This window comes from Carcharodon carcharias, chromosome 2 (assembly GCF_017639515.1).
Source record: "Carcharodon carcharias isolate sCarCar2 chromosome 2, sCarCar2.pri, whole genome shotgun sequence".
Taxonomy (NCBI): Eukaryota; Metazoa; Chordata; class Chondrichthyes; order Lamniformes; family Lamnidae; genus Carcharodon; species Carcharodon carcharias.
In genome coordinates this window covers 96,522,788-96,541,232 of record NC_054468.1, presented here as the reverse complement: position 1 = coordinate 96,541,232, position 18,445 = coordinate 96,522,788, and the positions used below count along the sequence as shown (strand labels likewise).

Below are 18,445 nucleotides of genomic sequence, written 5' to 3'. Positions count from 1 at the left end.
CCAGGTCAGGTGACTCCATATCTAGTACAGAGTCCCTTATAGTGTCTAATACTGGAGCCTGCTACCACAATCAGCTATTATCAGGACAACACTAACCAGAAGATCTGGGCCGTTGTAAATAGCTGAGATCAATGCCAATGAGCCAGGCTATAAAGAATGCTTTATCTCTCTAGGGAACGTGCAGGGAAAGGATGACAAATCTATTCCATGTTAGTCTTTATTGTTCCTGATTCTCAAATTCCAAACATCAGGTTCTCACTGTTGTATGACAAAGAAAACAGCCTCAGTTATAGCTTGGAAGCAGAAATCATGAGACAAAGACATAAGCAGAGGCAGATTGGTATGCTCGCACGCACACAGAAACACAAACACACACACACACACAGAGCTTCAAGTATTTTTCTGTCTCTCTCTCTCTGTTCTGTCCCTACACAGGCATTTCTGATTACAATATCCCCTCATGCTTTCTTCCATTCTGATGATTGCTGATTTCTGCTCTTTGCAAGTTCTGCTTAGGAAGATTGCTAACTTGAATTGGATGTTATCCTGGAAGTTTAACCACATGATGTCTGATCACATATCACATGCCTCTGGTTTGCAAATAGAATTGCACTTACAATATAAATTTAACTCACAAATGCCTTTGCTCCAGTTGTCACAGGAAACCCAGTCACTCAGTGTGGATCTTTCCCGAGCTGCCTGTAGCTTTTATTAGCAATTCCCCACCACATGACCACACTGGGCTCTTCGACCCTCACAACCCCCTAACCCCTGGTCCACTAACATTCTCTTTCAGCTCTATAGAGTTCATTTTGCTCTCTGGCTCAGCTGCAAAGGGAGGTTTTTAACTGGAACCCTTTGAAATAACAGACAGGTTAATTTATCCAATGAAGCGTTAAACCTCTGGAGGCTTAGTCAACCTGTTTAATTCAGTTGCAGGAGTGAGGGAGATCCTAACTCCAGAAGGGGGAAGTGGCATTAGGGACCTTAGACATTTTGATGGGCTACATTATTTCTGGAAAGAACTCATTTTCTGCACACATTTCCGGGTGCAGATTCCCCACCAATTTAAATTTAGTATGTTTTAATTCTGATGGTCGGCCATGTTGATGGCATCACAACCCAGTTCTTTGTCTCTACTGAAGAACTTGACTGAGTGACTGAACTCACCAGCAAACCCATAAAGACTTAAAATAATCTTCTTGTGGCATCTTAGCGTACGAAATCTACCAGGCACCAGCATATCACAGTCTGACATTTACTACAGGAATGGGTTAGTGAGATTATTTAATTCTTCTTCCTTTGGTATTTCAAGTTGTGGTCAATGCTATGCTCAAGATTCCAGAAGTGGGACTTCAGCATCAACAAATTACATTTATACAGCGCCTTTAACATCATAAAACATCACAAGGCCCTTCACAAAAGTTAATGAAAATTTGACACTGAACCATAGAAGAGGATATCAGGGCAGATGCTTAAAAGCTTGATCAAAGGGTTAAGTTTCAAGGAGCACCTTGGGAGAGGTGTCAAGGTTTAGGGAGGGAATTCCAGATCTTACGGCTGCCAATGGCAGAGCAATTTGCAAATAGAGATTGTGCATGAGGCCAGAGTTGGAGGAATGCAGACATCTCGAAGAATTCACATCACTTACCTTCAGGGAGCAGAGGGAAATTGTACACGCCAGGGAGCACCTAGGATTGGGAGTGAATAAATAGAGAGCGAGGCTCAGGGCCTTCAGGTGTCAACACATGATGGCTGAGTTTGAAAAAAATCAGTGACATCGCAGGAAAGCTGTAAGTTTATTAGTTGGTGCGTAACTGCTAGGAGTGTCTGTAAACAGCTCAGTTACTGTACTGCTGTTAGGGTTCATGTGTAAATAGCTAGAAATTTAAAAATGCTAAAACAAATTAAAAATCCTTAAGCTACCTTTTAATTAAATAAGAGACACAGCAGGAAGAAAGTAAGAAATTGGTGAGTCTACTATTTTATTTTAATTGGTAAGATTTATTGTATTATTAAGGGTTTAATCAGTACAGTAAGTGGTGAGATGCATTAAAGAAAATAAAATTAGGAGTAAAATAATTAAAACGCAATAAGGATGGCAGGTGATGCGTTGAAGCTGCAGTATGAGGTAATCGTAGACACCCGTGTGATCCACAGCAAACACGTCTACAGTAAGCAACTCTGAGCCATGGTTCTTTGAGCTGTAGGCAACGATCTGGATGCCGAGCTACAGATACTACGATGCATTAGGAAGCGGCGATGTTAGCAGGACAACTGTTCCAGAAGGCAGTCACACCCCTTTGGATAGAGTCTTCTGATTGGTCAGTGGTCATGGATGTGTGACTGCAAGTGAGGGAGGTGTGAAGAACGAGAAGGTAGAGGTATGTTGGTCTTCATCATTGGACGATTTGAGTAAAGACGTCATGCAGCAATTGTATAGAACATTGGTGAGACTGCGCCTGGAGTATTGCGAAAAATGAGAGGTCATCTCATTGAAACTTACAAAATTCTTATAGGGCATGCAGGGTAGGTGTGGGTAAGATGTTGGGGAGTCTAGAACCAGGGAACACAGCCTCAGAGAAAAGGGCAGGTTATTTAAGACTGAGATGAGGAGGCATTTCTTAACTCAGAGGGCGGTGAATCTTTGGAATTCTCTACCCCAGAGGGCCGTGGAAGCTCAATCACTGAGCATACAGAAATTGATAGATTTCTGGATACCAATGACATTATGGAATATGGGAATAGTGGGAAAAAATGATGCAGAGTTAGATGATCAGACGTGATCTGTTTGAATGGAGGAGCAGGCACGACAGACTGAATAGCCTACTCCTGCTCCTATTTCTTATGTTCCTGTGACTACTATTATACTTCTTCAAGAAAGTAACAAACAATGTAGATAAAGGGGAATCTGTAGATGTGTATATTTGGTTTTCCAAAAAGCATTTGATAAGGTGCCATATCAAAGGTTACTACACAAAAAAGAGCTCATGGTGTAGTGGGTAACATATTAGCATGATAGAGAATTGGTTGGCTAAGAGGAAACAGAGAGTAGGGATAAATGGGTCATTTTTGGTTTGGCAAGCAGTAACTAGTGGGGTGCCATAAGGATCAGTGCCAGACCCACAACTATTTACAATCAATATCAATGACTTGGATGAAGGAGCAGGATGATTGACCTCCAACAACCATAACCATCTTCCTTTCTGCTAAGTATGACTCTAACCAGCGGAGAGTTTCCCCCCTGATTTGCATTGACAACAGTTTTGCTAGGGCTCCTTGATGCTACACTCGGTCAAATGCTGCCTTGATGTCAAGAGCAGTGACTCTCACCTCATCTCCAGGAACTCAGCTCTTTTTTGTCCTTGGACTAAGGTGTAATGTGGTCAGGACTGAGTGGCCCTGATGAAACCCAAACTGAGCATCAGTGCTCAGTTATTGCCGAATAAGTGCCACTTGAAAGCACTGTTGATGACCCCTTCCATCACTTTACTGATGGCCAAGAGTAGATGATGGGGCGGCAATTGCTTTTTGTGGACATGATATATTGAGAAATTTTCCATATTGTTGGGTAGATGCCAGTGTTGTAGCTGTACTGGAATAGTTTAGCTAAACACTCAGTACTACAGCTGGGATATTGCCAGGGCATCCGTGATGCTGGGTACCTCAGGAGGAGGCCAAGATGGATCATCCACTTTGCACTTCTGGCTCAAGATTGTTGTGAATGCTTCAGCCTTGCTTTTTGTACTGATGTGCTGGGCTCTCCCATCATTGAGAATGGGGATATTTGTGGAGCCTCCTCCACTGGTTAGTTGTTTAATTGTCCACTACCATTCACAACAGAATGTGGCAGGACTGCGGAGCTTAAATCTGATCCAATAGTTGTGGGATTGGTGTTCCATTTAGTTCCCCTGACATGTCCTCCTTCTTCCTTAACCGAGGTTTTCCACCCACGGTCGTTGACAGGGCCCTCAACCGTGTCCGGCCCATCTCCCGCGCATCCGCCCTCACGCCTTCTCCTCCCTCCCAGAAACATGATAGAGTTCCCCCTTGTCCTCACTTATCACCCCACCAGCCTCCACATTCAAAGGATCATCTTCCGCCAACTCCAGCATGATGCCACCACCAAACACATCTTCCCTTCACCCCCCCTATCGGCATTCCGTAGGGATTGTTCCCTCCGGGACACCCTGGTCCACTCCTCCATCACCCCCTACTCCTCAACGCCCTCCTATGGCACCATCCCATGCCCATGCAAAAGATGCAACACCTGCCCCTTCACTTCCTCTCTCCTCACCGTCCAAGGGCCCAAACACTCCTTTCAAGTGAAGCAGCATTTCACTTGCATTTCCCCCAACTTAGTCTACTGCATTCGTTGCTCCCAATGTGGTCTCCTCTACATTGGAGAGACCAAACGTAAACTGGGCGACCGCTTTGCAGAACACCTGCGGTCTGTCCGCAAGAATGACCCAAACCTCCCTGTCGCTTGCCATTTTAACACTCCACCCTGCTCTCTTGCCCACAAGTCTGTCCTTGGCTTGCTGCATTGTTCCAGTGAAGCCCAACGCAAACTGGAGGAACAACACCTCATCTTCCGACTAGGCACTTTACAGCCTTCCAGACTGAATATTGAATTCAACAACTTTAGGTCTTGAGCTCCCTCCTCCATCCCCACCCCCTTTCTGTTTCCCCCTTCCTTTTGTTTTTTCCAATAAATTATATAGATTTTTCTTTTCCCACCTATTTCCATTATTTTTAAATATTTTTAAATCTTTTATGCTCCCCCCACCCCCACTAGAGCTATACCTTGAGTGCCCTACCATCCATTCTTAATTAGCACATTCGTTTAGATAATATCACCAACTTTAACACCTATGTGTTCTTTTGTTCTTTTGTTTGTGACATCTTTTGATGATCTGCTTCTATCACTGCTTGTTTGTCCCTACAACCACATCAACCCCCTCCACTTCTCCCTCTCTCTCCCCCCACCCAAACCCCACCCCGCCACACACACACACCTTAAACCAGCTTATATTTCACCCCTTTCTTGGACTCACTCAAGTTCTGTCGAAGGGTCATGAGGACTTGAAACGTCAACTCTTTTCTTCTCCGCCAATGCTGCCAGACCTGCTGAGTTTTTCCAGGTAATTCTGTTTTTGTTTTGGATTTCCGGCATCCTCAGTTTTTTTGTTTTTAATTCCATTTAGTTTGTTCAATCATCTATCTGATTGCTATCAAGCCCATTATCCCCAAATCAGCCCACATGCTACTGGAACTCCTCAGATACTGAAGCAGTCCAAGACTAATTGCACGAAGACCTGCTCAATATCCAGGCTTGGGCTGACAAGTGGCAAGTAACATTTGCGCCACACAAATGTCAGGCAATGACCATCTCCAACAAGAGAGAATCCAACCATCACCCCTTGATGTTCAATGGCATTTCCATCACTGAATCCCCTACTATCAACATCCTTGGGGTTACCATTGACCAGAAACTGAACTGGACCAGCCATATAAATACTGTGGCTATAAGAGCAGGTCAGAGGCTGGGAATCCTGCGACGAGTAACCCACCTCCTGACTCCCCAAAGCCTGTCCACAATCTACAAAGCACAAGTCAGGAGCGTGATAAGGCTGAATTTTCACCTCGGCATGCGGGAGCACACCGAACACGCACCAGTGTGAAATAGCAGGCGCGTGTCCCGACGTCATCGTGCACTCGTGCGATATTTTGCTCGGCAGGCACACATGGGAGTTGGCAACGCACCTATCGACATTCAAGAGGGCTGTTAAGCCCCTTGATAAATGAATTCAATTGAATTTTTACCTGCCTGTCCGGTTGGCTGGCCTCATCTGCAGGTACAGTCCCAGTAGCACTGCGAGGGCTCCTAAGGTGCCAGCGTTCCATAACAGGACAGCAACCCTCAATTGGTTACCACTGGCAACACGCGGCTAAGTCCAGCTTCCCACCAAAGCAAGCTGTCCCCAACAAAATTCCAGCCTATGTCACCGTTCCTTCACTGTCACCGGGTCAAAATCCTGGAACTCCTTTCCTAACAGCACTGTGGGTGTACCTGCACCACATGGACTGCAGCGGTTCAAGAAGGCAGCTCACCACCGCCTTCCCAAGGGCAATTAGGGATGGGCAATAAATGCTGGCCCAGCCAGTGATGCCCACACCCCATGAGCAAGTAACTATCTGAGCAAGTCAGATGACATTTTTTTGTGCAAACTCACCATTTAAGCAGATGTTTTCAATCTTGCATCTCTCGTTAGCAGAAGAGTAAGATCACAACAAATAAGAGCAGGAGTAGGCTAATCGGCCCCTCGAGCTTGTTCCGCCATTCAATAAGATCATAGCTGATCTGATTGTGGCCTCAACTCCACTTTCCTACCTGATTCCCTATCACCTTAGGCTCCCCTCGGCAATCAAAAATCTGTTTAACTCAGCCTTGAATATATTCAATGACCCAGCCTCCATTGTTCTCTGGGGAAGAGAATTTTAAACACTAACGACCCTCTGAAAGAAGATTTCCTCCTCATCTCCATCTTAAATGGGAGACTCCTTATTTTTAAACTGTGCCCCCTAGATTCCCCCATCAGAAGACAATCCGCTCAGCATCTACCCTGTCTAGCCCCCTCAAAATTTTATGTTTCACTAAGATCACCTCTCATTCTTGTGAGGGACTAAGACCTTGCCCTGTATATCTTTTTCCATAAAATATATAGAGATATACTCACTGCTATCTCACAACCCCCTCCATGGGACTCCCCCGCCACACCCTGACTAACCAATCCTCACAGCATTCCTCACACCCCTAAGCTCACCCCCCTGCGATTCCCCCAACAAGCACAGGACTCCGCCTCCACCTCATTCCCCCAGGACCAACTCTCACCGCCCCCACCCACCTGCGGCTTGACCCCCATCTGCCCCAAGAACCTACCCGACCCCCAGCACCCAACCCGACCTTCCACCACCCCACCTACAGGCCAAACCCTCCCCACGACAACGTGGCCCGACCCGCATCTCCCGACCCAAGCACCATCCACACCCAACCTGATCCTCCCCCACATGCCCAACCCGAGGTCTGATCCCCCCGCCCCAAGGTCTGACCACCTCCCGAAGTCCAACTGAACCCCGCCACCGCCCCCACCACCCTCCACCCTCCCGCCCCCCCCCCCCCACCGCCGCCCCCCCACCCCCGCCACAACCCAGCTCTGGACCTCTGACCTGCCCCGCCGCAGGCCCAACCCACACTCCGCCCCAGACCCCCAACACCGCCTCCACCACCACGCCCCAAATCCTATCCAGTCGCCTTAGACGCTTACCTTCTCAGTGGCCCGTCAGGGACCTTTAAATTTCAATGAGATCTTTAACTTATCTGGTTTATGGCATCTAGTGCTGTAAAAAAATGGGGCCTGTTGTCCTTCTCTTCAATGGAGCTGAATTTTGAAGCTGGGCAACAGGGACGAGATGCACTGCCTGGATCTCACCCAGCCTGAGTCAAAAAGTCAGGCGAAACAGGCTCGGAAGAAAAGTCCCGTAAGTAATTGAACACGAGTGGCAATCAAGTGATTACGACTCCGAGGAAGTTATGGCCCTATATTTATTTTCTCTGTGGTCTCTGCATTGTAAATCTTTCTTTTCTCTATCTCTCTCTTTATTGTCTGAGTGTGGAGGTGATGTTACAACCCTCCTCCCACACGTTGAGAGTGTGCAAATAAATCAACTCTGAGTTCATCCTATCTCGAGTTTGCTGTGAGGTTATTAATAGAAAATTGGATCACACTAAAGCCAAGGGGCTGGGACATACGCCACCACTTATAAAGGGGGAAACAACCCAAAACACCTTTCTGTTTATGGATAAAAGCAAAAAACCTGCAGATGCTGGAAATCCAAAACAAAAATAAAAACACCTGGAAAAACTCAGCAGGTCTGGCAGCATCTGCGGAGAGGAACACAGTTAACGTTTTGAGTCTGTATGACTTTTCAACAGAACTAAGGAAAAATAGAAAAGAGGTGAAATATAAGCTGGTTTAAGGGGGGGTGGGACAAGTAGAGCTGGATAGAGGACCAGCGATAGGTGGAGATTGCCGACAGATGTCATAGACAAAGGGACAAAGAGGTGTTGAAGGTGGTGATATTATCTAAGGAATGTGCTAATCAAGGGTAGAAAGCAAAACAAGCAAGGTACAGATAGCCCTACTGGGGGTGAGGTGGGGTGAAAGGAAGGGATCGAAATAGGCTCAAAGGTAGAGATAAAACAACGGATGGAAATACATTTAAAATAATGGAAATAGGTGGGAAAAGAAAAATCTATATAAATTATTGGAAAAAAGGCGAGGGGGGGGATCAGAAAGGGGGTGGAGACGGAGGGGAGAGTTCATGATCTAAAATTGTTGAACTCAATATTCAGTCCGGAAGGCTGTAAAGTGCCTAGTCAGGAGATGAGGTGCTTTTCCTCCAGTTTGCATTGAGCTTCATTGAACAATGCAACAGGCCAAGGACGGACATGTGGGCATGAGAGCAGGGTGGAGTGTTGAAATGGCAAGCGACAGGGAGGTCTGGGTCATGCTTGCGGACAGACTGAAGGTGTTCTGCAAAGCGGTCACCCAGTCTGCGTTTGGTCTCTCCAATGTAGGGGAAACCGCATTGGGAGGAACGAATGCAGTAGACTAAATTGAGGGAAGTGCAAGAGAAATGCTGCTTCTCTTGAAAGGAGTGTTTGGGCCCTTGGACGGTAAGGAAGAGGGGAAGTAAAGGGGCAGGTGATGCACCTTCTGCGGTTGCATGGGAAGGTGCTGTGGGAGGGGGTTGAGGTGTAGGGAGTGATGAAGGGAACAATGCCTGCGGAATGCCGCCGGGGGGTGAAGGGAAGATGTGTTTGGTGGTGACATCATGGTGGAGTTGGCGGAAATGGCGGAGGATGATCCTTTGAATGCGGAGGCTGGTGGGATGATAAGTGAGGACAAGGGGGACCCTATCATGGTTCTGGGAGGGAGAGAAAGGTGTGAGGGCGGATGCACGGGAGATGGGCCAGACACAGTTGAGGGCCCTGTCAACCACCATGGGTGGAAAACCTCGGTTAAGGAAGAAGGAGGACATGTCAGAGGAACTGTTTTTGAAAGTGGCATCATCGGAACAGATGTGACAGAGGCAAAGGAACTGAGAGAATGAGATGGAGTCCTTACAGGAAGCGGGGTGTGAGGAGCCATAGTCGAGGTAGCTGTGGGAGTCGGTAGGCTTGTAATGGATATTGGTGGGCAGTCTATCACCAGAAATTGAGACAGAGGTCAAGGAGGGAAGGGAAGTGTCAGAGATGGACCATGTGAAAATGATGGAGGGGCGGAATTTGGAAGCAAAATTAATAAATTTTTCCAGGACAGACATGAGCATGAAGCAGCACTGAAGCAATCATCGATGTACCGGAGAAAAAGTTGTGGAAGGGGGCCAGAGTAGGATTGGAACAAGGAATGTTCCACATACCCCATAAAGAAAGAGGCATAACTGGGGCCAATGCGGGTACCCGCTTCCTGTAAGGACTCCATCCCGTTCTCTTAGTTCCTTCACTACAGCTGCTCACACCCCGCTTCCTATAAGGACTCCATCTCATTCTCTCACTTCCTTCACCTCCGTTGCATCTGTTCTGATGATGCCACTTTCAAAAACAGTTCCTCTGACATGTCTTCCTTCTTCCTTAACTGAGGTTTTCCACCCACAGTGGTTGACAGGGCCCTCAACCGTATCCGGCCCATCTCCCGCGCATCTGCCCTCACACCTTCCTCTCCCTCCCAGAACCATGATAGGGTCCCCCTTGTCCTCACTTATCACCCCACCAGCCTCCACATTCAAAGGATCATCCTCTGCCATTTCTGTCAACTCCGGCATGATGACACCACCAAACACATCTTCCCTTCACCCCCCCCGGTGGCATTCTACAGGGATCATTCCCTCCGGGACACCCTGGTCCACTCCTTCATCACTCCCTGCACCTCAACCCCCTCCCATAGCACATTCCCATGCAACCGCAGAAGGTGCAACACCTGCCCATTTACTTCCCCTCTCCTCACTGTCCAAGGGCTCAAACACTCCTTTCAAGTGAAGCAGCATTTCACTTGCACGTCCCTCAGTTTAGTCTACTGCATTTGTTCCTCCCAATGCGGTTTCCTCTACATTGGAGACACCAAACGCAGACTGGGTGACCGCTTTGCAGAATACCTTCAGTCTGTCCGCAAGCATGACCCAGACCTCCCTGTCGCTGGCCATTTCAACACTCCACCCTGCTCTCATGCCCACATGTCCGTCCTTGGCTTGCTGCATTGTTCCAGTGAAGCTCAATGCAAACTAGGCACTTTACAGCCTTCTGGACTGAATATTGAGTTCAACAATTTTAGATCATGAACTCTCTCCTCCATCCCCACCCATTTTCTGATCCCCCCTTTTTTTCCCAATAATTCATATAGATTTTTCTTTTCCCACCTATTTCCATTATTTTTAAATGTATTTCCATCCATTGTTTTATCTCTACCTTTTAGCCTATTTCGATCCCTTCCCCCCACCCCACCCCCACTAGGGCTATCTGTACCTTGCATGTCCTGCTTTCTACCCTTAATTAGCACATTCCTTAGATAATATCACCACCTTCAACACCTCTTTATCCTTTTGTCTATCCCCACCTATCACTGGCCCTCTATCCAGCTCCCCCGTTAAACCAGCTTATATTTCACCTCTTTTCTATTTTTCCTTAGTTCTGTTGAAGAGTCATACGGACTCGAAACATTAACTGTATTCCTCTCCGCAGATGCTGCCAGACCTACTGAGCTTTTCCAGGTGTTTTTATTTTTGTTTTCTGTTTATGGACGTGTGGTGAGAGGAGAAATTTGTGCTGTTTAAATGACCTCCTCTCCTGTCCATAACATCGTTCTAAAGTCCAATGAGTACGGACCCAACCTCCTCAATCTTTCTTCATATGACAACCTCTTCATAGGAACATAGGAACAGAAGAAGGCCATTCAGCCCACTGAGCCTGCTCTGCCATCCAGTACAATCATGGCTGATCGAACATTTCAATGCCTTTTAGCCACACTGTCCCTATAACCCTTTACCTCATTGTTAATCAGAAATCTATCAATCTCTACCTTAAACATACTTACTCCCAGGGATCAGCCTTGTGAACCTTCTCTGAACTGTTTCCAATGCAAACATATCCACCCTTAAATAAGGCAATCAAGACTGTATACAGTATTCTAGGTTCAACCTCACCACACGCTGTACAGTTGTAGCAAGACTTCCCTACTTCTGTACTCCATTCACCTTGCAATAAAGGTCCACACTATATTTGTCTTTCTAATCACTTGCTGTACCTACATGTGATTCATGTACCAGGACACCCAGATCGCTGTACCGCAGTATTTGGCAGTCTCTCTCTCTCCATTTAAATAATATCCTGAATTTCTTTTCTCCCTGCCAAAGTGGACAGCATCACATTTTCCCACGTTAAAATCTCGAGCAGACAGAAGGCTGTTATGTCATATTACTTTCACAATCACCTGTCATGTTATTTTCGCAAATGAAATTTATTGACATGTCCCAGAGTGTGTCAGGCACTGCAGGAAACGTTGAGCTGCTGGTCTATACGAGTAGGTGTGACCTCACTGAAACCTTCTATACAGGCTTCCGGGGCTTTGAAACATTCTGCAGGGCCTTGAGTTCCAATCAGCCTGAATTTGAATATCAAACCCAGCTGAGGATCAGGGAATCACGGATAGCACTGGGAATTTTCATAGTCACTGGGAACGTAGCACAGCTTACATGAATCAAAACATGACACGACTGGCGTATTAAAGAGACAGAAACATTCACTTAACTTACTTTTCAGGGACAATCTTATGAACAGCTGTTCTATTTCCTTTATGCTGAGGTCCTCTTCAGCAGCCTGCCGCTCAAACTGTTCCTTCAACCATTGCGCCAAGCAGAGAGAAACAAGTTGATGCGACTAAGGAAAATTCCGCTGCTGGATTGGGAGGGTGGAGCCTGACTACGAGAAAAGCAATGGATTGGCTCAGCACTAACTGGTATCCGAGCAGTGATTCAGCCAGCTTCTTAGCTCCGGTTTCCGTAAATTGATACCGCAGCAGCATTCATCTGCTAACCGATCCTGAGGCTGTTTACAATGCACAAAACTCTGGAGAGATGGTAGAAGAAGAGCAGCTGCCCTGAAAGGAGTGACAGCATAAACAGTCTGGTTCTCTCTACTATGGGTGCTGCAAGCAAGTTTGCGGAGTTAAGCAGTGTATGAGGCCAAGGACAAACTGTACATAAAGGGTGGAGCAGGATGTCAGTGCTAATTTTAGATGAAGAAAGCACTTTTAGTTACGTAGCAACTGCCGCAAACTCAAGACATTTTAAAACAAAAACAGAATTACCTGGAAAAACTCAGCAGGTCTGGCAGCATCGGCGGAAAGGGTCGGTCGAAGGGTCATGAGGACTCGAAACGTCAACTCTTCTCCGCCGATGCTGCCAGACCTACTGAGTTTTTCCAGGTAATTCTGTTTTTGTTTTGGATTTCAAGCATCCGCAGTTTTTTGTTTTTATCTCAAGACATTTTAAAGTTATTTACAGCCAAGTTTGGACACGGTTGCCACCTTGGAAATGTGGCAGCCAATCTGTGCAAAGCAAGATCCCACAAATAGCAATGACCAGATAATCTGTTTTGCTGATGTTAATTACATACGAACATGCAAATTAGGAGCAGGAGTAGGCCACTCGGCCCTTTGAGCCTGCTCCACCATTCAATAGGATCATGGCTGACCTGATTGTAACCTCAACTGCACATTCCCACCTACCCTCAATAACCTTTCAACCCCTTGCTTATCCAGAATCGAACTACCTCTGCCTTAAAAATATTCAAAGATTCTACATCCACACCCTTTTGAGGAAGAGAGTGCCAAAGACTCACTAGTCTCTGAGAGAAAAAAATTCTTCTCTTCTCGTTTAGCCACAACTCCCTCTTGGCTTAGATACGAGGAGTATGCCAACATCGGAATGTGTTTTACCCAAAAGATGGCTCCAGGAAGTACACCAGCTTCACCTCCCCACCCTGGGAAGCAATGTACGTCAGGTCAGCATGGCTGGTCTACAACGCCATCCAGTGCAAAAAGAGGATGAATGATCTCACCCGCTCCACCAGGGTAAGTCAGCCTTTCACTCACTCCAATTTCACACTCTCATCATGGCAACATCCACGCAAAGGATTACGCTATTCAGGGATCTCACACAGCATTATTGGGGAACACGTATCATCACAGATACTTTCACATCACCACAATTTCATCTATCATGCTGCTCATGCTCCATCCTCAGCCCTTTCTGCCGAGGACTCACCACACACAAGGGACACGCATGCTACCCAGCCTCTGCTCCATCCTGTCTCATCACATTCCTTCCTTTTGTCTTCGTGCAGCCCAAGCTTGCCCACCACAGAAAAAATAGTTGGAAGGCTGACGATCACCATGGAGACCTTGTAATCGCTGATGGCCTTCAAATCTGTGAGGCACCTGGGAGTGACTCAGGATGTATGAGTCATGGCAACTCCCAGGATACCTGGCACAAGCATGTATGATGTGCTTCTGATGATCGCACACCAGGTGAACGTTGATGGAGTGGAACCCTATCTGGTTGATGAGCATCAGGGACTGATGCCATGGATTTCTCAGTGCCACATATGTGCAGTTGACTGCACCTTGAACACTAGGGAAGCCTGAGATAGCGGCAAAACCATTAAACCTAGCAGCCTGGCTAGCTTCATCAAGTCTGAACCTGACATAATGATGAACCTTACTGTAGAGGGCATCTGTCACATCTTTGATGTATTTACGTGTGACAGCCTGGGAGATGCTGCATAGGTCCCCTGTGGATCCCTGGAACGAGTGTCAAGCAAAGAAACTGAGCATGGTGGTGACCTTCAGGGGCGCTGGCAGGGGTTGTCCTCCCAGTCCATGGGGTGTTAGATCCTCCCGCAGAATACGGCAGATGTGATCTACCATCTCTATGGACAAATGCAGATGAGCACAACATTATTCCTTGCTCATCTGCAGTTAAGGGACCCTTCATTGGTAGACCCGCGGTCGAGCAAGTCGCCTCTGTGATCTAACCTCCTCATCTCTGATTCTTGCTGGGGCTCCCCTGTGCCCTGAACCTCAGGTGGGGCCTCCTCTCAAGGCTTCACTCAGTGGCACCAGGCCCTTCTCCTCCTCCTCCATTCAAAGAGTGACCTCAAGAAAGCAGCATTGAGCCCAGGCTCCATTCTTGTTTGCTTCTTGTCTCTGTGGAATGATAGAACAGAATAATGGATCACGGGGAAAGATGGCTAAGCTCCCACTCGCAAACAACATGCCCCTGTCATGGCCTCAAGCTGCACCTGCTCTACTAGCCTTATCACTGATACAGCCATGTAGAGCGAGGTCAACAAGATGCCAACCCTCACAGTTAACAGCTCAATCCCACAAAGGTTGGAAAAGGTTTGGAGCCATGAATGACATGCACCACGTTATCAAACTCACTCCTCAAATCTCAGATCTGGCATTCTGATTATGCTTAATTTACATGTGAGTTATGACTGGACGCCCTTTGGCCCGTTATCCATGCCAATTAGAGAAAGCGCATTAGAGGCTTTCATTGATGACCTGGCAGATATGAAGCACCTGTGCCTCCTTAACAATTGCCTGCGTCCCATTTTACACATTCTTGTGTGTTAATGCTGTTATGGAGTGAATGTATTGTGAAACCCATGACTCCTGCAGTCTCTTGTAATAGCGCCATGGCTCCAATGGAACATTCTCAAGGAGTTTCCACTTTTCTCTCACCTCTGACTTCATTTCAATGGTTTGAGTGCAAGCAGGTTGAGGTCCATGAAATTGGACCCCTAGTGCAGCCCTGGGCTCCTCCCACACCGTCTCAGACCCCTCCCGTACAGATTCTTATGCCTGCACCATAAAATCGACTTTACAAGATCGTGGTGCTCAGGTTTTAGTTCAAGACCAGCTTTGAGCCTCCCCTGTGTCTCTCACTGTGCCACTAATCTTCCTCGAACCCCACGATATGCAGGTAGAGATGCCTCCTGTGATTCTCCAGCCTCCCCCAGTAATCCTAGATGCAATAGTCATTGTTTGTGGATATTTCAACTCTCCCACCTGAACCCATAACTGCTGATGTGTGCATGCCCACTGTGGGCCTCACCCCTCCCATCTCGGGGCTGTGGGTATGGTTACATACAGAGGAGAGGCAACCCTGCCCCCCGCAGGAAAGCTTCACACACACCCCCCACTCTGTATTACCTCTTCTCCCTTTATAGGTTGCAGATGCTTCCCCTCACTCTGACCATCCCATCTGCAGCATCACCTGGCAAGACAAAACCATGGCCAGTGACATTATGACCATGACCACACCTTGCACACCAAGCTGTGCCTTTTCCCAATTGTGCACACAGCCATCGCCCCTCCCTGCAGCAGAACTACGATGTGTGTGTCATGCATAGCCCTGTAGCATAACCCACAAATCCCCAGGACTGAGTTGACTCTCAAATCCTGACTATGAGGTGCACCCATCCCCAGGACTGACTTCACTCTGGCCCCCTGACTACTTGGGCCCCAGGCCAAGGACTATGACTGCCTTTCTCTTTGTTCTCCCATTCCTTCCTTACTGCTGACAACACAGGGTGCTTCCTTCACCCATCTCTCTATGAGTGTCTGTGCAACCCCTCCATCACGTGCAATCCTTTCCCTTCCTCCACCTCCATGAGCCGCTGTGCAAGCCTTCCCCCCGTGTGCCACGCTAACACCACCCCCCATATTCCCGAGTCTGTGTGCTTCCTCTCCAGTTTGTGCGGGTCTCTCCCCATTCCACCCCCTACTGTGCCTTCTCTCCTGGCTTTGATGTTGGGCTGCAGCTCCCCCCTCTCGCTTTACCCTCTGCTTGCCATCTATCCCCCTTCCTCCACCGACATCCCCACCTTTGTCCATTGTCTTCCTTGCCTCTGCCCCTCATTAAAACCTGCCCCACCCATTCCCCCATCACACCCCCACCCACCCTGGATCAGCTGCAATGTTGGTCTCTGTCTGGGTGCCCCCAGATAACACCCTCCTGAACAACAGAGGAAGCCAGTTGTGGGGGGGAGGGAGCAAGCCTACACCCCTGCCGGTATAGTGTCACTGGCTTTGCTGAGAACCTGGAAGCGATGTTGCTGCAAGGAGGCTCAAACAATGCACTCACCTCTAAGGCATGAGCAAAGTGACAGCCGCACACCACTTATATCCAAACGTGTTCCAGGCCGGTCAGTTTTCTCGCGGGTGTTACACATAATTGGGGAGGGGCTTCGTGATTCCAGTGGCAGCGTCTTTAATGAACATTGGTAAGATGGTAATGCATGCCAATGGAGTTGCTGCCTTGGGTCAGCGGGAAAGCCAACCCGCCATCCATCAGCCACGAAAGTGGTGAGCAGAAACTTTCAAACTGTCTTCCTGACGGCGAGCCACACTCCAAATTTGCTGCCCCCACCCACCTCAAAACCTACCGTGGACTGGATTGGAAAACCCCAACCTGTGTGTTTGGAATTCACGCTAAGATCAGTTGGAATCTTAAACATACCATAGGCCATTCCGGCCGATTTATGTGAATTGAAAGACAAAAGAGACAGAGTGGAACTCTTCTGGAAAGCAGAATACGAAATCAATAAGGAGCAAGGAATGGATCCTAGAATCACTGAACCTTGTAGCACGCAAGTATGCCATTCGGCCCCTTGTGCCTATGCTGGCTCTTTGAGCAATCTATCCAGCTCGCCCCACCCCCCTGCTTTTTAGCCACAGCCCTGTAATTGCTTCTTTTCAATTATTTATCAAATCGTCCTTTGAAAATTCTTATTGAATCTGATTCCATCAGCGTTTCAGTACATTCCAGATCACAGCAAGTCACTGCAAAAATAAATGTTTCCTCATGTTGTCTCTGGATCTTTGCCAGTCTCTTAAATATGTGGCCTCTAGTTACTGATCCTTCTTCAGATACAGGCAATGAATATTTAGCATAACTTTCTTTGCCTTTGTGCTCTCTGCCTTGAATAACAAAGCAAAGAACCCAATGTGCCTACTTAGCAGTCTTCTCAACTCCTGCTGCCAGATTTATGTACACACACCTCCAGGTCTGTTTCTGCGGCCCATTTAAAATTGTACCAATTAGTTTACATCATCTTGTCCCATTCTTTGTACCAAAAGTATCACCTCAGACTTCTCGACGTTAAGTATTGACTGCTATGTGTCTGTCCATTTCTAAGTCTGCCTATGTCCTTCCTGAAGTCTGTTATGAACCTCCTCATTGTTTACTACATTTCCTGGTTTTGTGTTATCTTTGAACTTTGAAATGATGCCCTGTATACCATGTCCAAGTCATTAAAGCTCATCGAAAAGAGCAGTTGTCCTAGCACTAACCCTAGAATCATTGAATGATCACAGTACTGAAGGAGGCCATTCAGCCCATCTGTCTGTTGCTAGCTCACTGCAAAAGCAACTCACCGTGTCCCGTTCCCCTCTCTTTTCCCCATGGCCCTGCAAATTCGTACACTTCAGATAATTATCCAATTCTCTTTTGAAGGTCTTGATTGACTGCCTCCATCACACTGTCAGGCAGTGCATCCCAGGTCGTAAGCCACTCGCTGTGTAACAAAAAGGTTCTCCTACCCATCAACCTCTCCGAGTTGGAACCCTCCACTTCTGAGTGCACCCACCAAGTGAAAAGCTTTCTCTCTATCCACTCCATCTAGACCCCTCATGATACTGAGCACCTGAGAAAACAAGAAAAGAAGAATTAGGAGAAGCAGTAGACCATGTGACCCATCGAGCCTGGAGTAGGTCATGTGGCCCATCGAGCCTGGAGTAGACCATGTGGCCCATCAAGCCTGGAGTAAGCCTTGTGGCTCATTGAGCCTGGAGTAGACCATGTGGCCCATCGAGCCTGGAGTAGGCCATGTGGCCCATCGAGCCTGGAGTAGACCATGTGGACCATCGAGCCTGGAGTAGATCATGTGGCCCATTGAACCTGGAGTAGGCCAGACGGCCCATCGAGCCTGGAGTAGAAGTCTTCAGTACTATTGCTGGAATGTTTTCAGAGCCCATAGCCTTTGCAGTATCCAATGCCTTCAGCCATTTCTTGATATCAGTGGAGTGAATAGAATTGGCAGAAGACTGGCACCTGTGGTGCTGGGGACCTCCAGAGGAGGCTGAGATGGATCATTTGCTATAATCTTCTGAATGAAAATTATAGCAAATGCTTCAGCTTTACCTTTTGCACTGATGTGCTGAGCACCTCCATCATTGAGGATGTGGATATTTGTGGAGCCACCTCCTCCAATGAGTTGTTTAATTGTCCACCACCGTTCACAACTGGATGTGGCAGGATT

General features: G+C 47.4%; 1 protein-coding gene across 1 annotated transcript in view; it reads right to left on the bottom strand.

The window, feature by feature from the left end:
- Positions 1-12,298, bottom strand: part of LOC121291392 (lactosylceramide 4-alpha-galactosyltransferase-like) — a 37,569-nt gene extending 25,271 nt beyond the window's left edge. The window contains exon 1 of the mRNA XM_041212497.1: positions 11,872-12,298. The gene's annotated coding sequence lies outside the window, so the exon portion shown is untranslated. The remainder of the gene's footprint in view (positions 1-11,871) is intronic.
- Positions 12,299-18,445: the final 6,147 nt, after the last annotated feature.